This window comes from Aotus nancymaae, unplaced genomic scaffold (genome assembly GCF_030222135.1).
Source record: "Aotus nancymaae isolate 86718 unplaced genomic scaffold, 86718_ANA_hifiasm-v0.15.2.pri h1tg000014l, whole genome shotgun sequence".
Taxonomy (NCBI): domain Eukaryota; kingdom Metazoa; phylum Chordata; class Mammalia; order Primates; family Aotidae; genus Aotus; species Aotus nancymaae.
In genome coordinates, this window is record NW_026988425.1 from 45,704,889 (window position 1) to 45,705,950 (window position 1,062).

Sequence of the window (1,062 nt, forward strand, 5' to 3'; positions counted from 1 at the left end):
GACACTAATCCTTGTGTCACAAAAAGCCAAAAATACGCCTTGGTGACCTATGTTTCCCTATATGTAGGATGTGATCCAAAAATGCAATGTATACAAGTAGATCTCTGACCAAAACTGCAAAGGAACCAAAATTAACTTTTGATCCTGCTAAATTTTCTTTTTCTGAACTTTTGCCTTTTCATTTTTCATTCAATTACACACAGCCCTGATAATGACCTATTTAGAGCTATGTAAATCTACTAATTTCACCTAATGACACTCTTACTCAAGTACTCTATTCTCCAAAACTAAATATCTGCTGCTCATTCAACTCATCCATAGTCTAAATTCTGATTATTCTGAGCTCTGCTATTGTCAACAATATGTTCATTGTGTTCTATCATTATATTCCTAGACATCAGATTATGAATGACTGATAGATAACAATTTCTAAAGTATCCACATGTAAGAGAAGTACCTATGGATCCTTTTGTAGTTTGTAAGCAGGATGATAGGGTTTTCACATTTATTATGAGATGTGCTTCCCTCCAACCTTGTTACGATGTTGATGTATTATCCGTCTGATGTGAACTTAGAGGAAAAACAAGAAGTATGTATTGGCATAAATTAGTATTGAAAGATACAGTTGCTAAATTGGAAGATAAATAGTACACATATCAGACACTTGATCAGTCTTCTCTCTCACCTGCTATCTGTGTTAGTTAAGCAGCTGTATTAAAGTTACCTAAAAATATGAAAATAGGCCAGGTACAGTGGCTCATGCCTGTAATCCCAGCACTTTGGGAAGCTGAGGTGGGCAGATCATTTGAAGTCAGGAGTTCAAGACCAGCCTGACCACCATGGTGAAACCCCGTCTCTACTAAAAATATAAAAATTAGCAAAGTGAGGTGGCGAACACCTGTAATCCCAGCTACTTGGGAGGCTGATGCGGAAGAATTGCTTGAACCTGGGAGGTGGAGGTTGCAGTGAGCCAAGATCATGCCACCGCATTCCACCTTGGGCAACAGAGCAAGACTCTGTCTAAAAAAAAAAAATGAAAATAGACAGTAGAAGTCTGGGATA

The 1,062-nt window shown here is 37.9% G+C and overlaps 1 non-coding gene across 1 annotated transcript; it reads left to right on the plus strand.

The window, feature by feature from the left end:
* The first annotated feature begins 463 nt into the window (after positions 1 to 463).
* Positions 464 to 566, plus strand: LOC135275046 (small nucleolar RNA U13). The gene has a single exon (XR_010342764.1). It is a non-coding gene; the product is annotated as a small nucleolar RNA U13 (small nucleolar RNA).
* Positions 567 to 1,062: the final 496 nt, after the last annotated feature.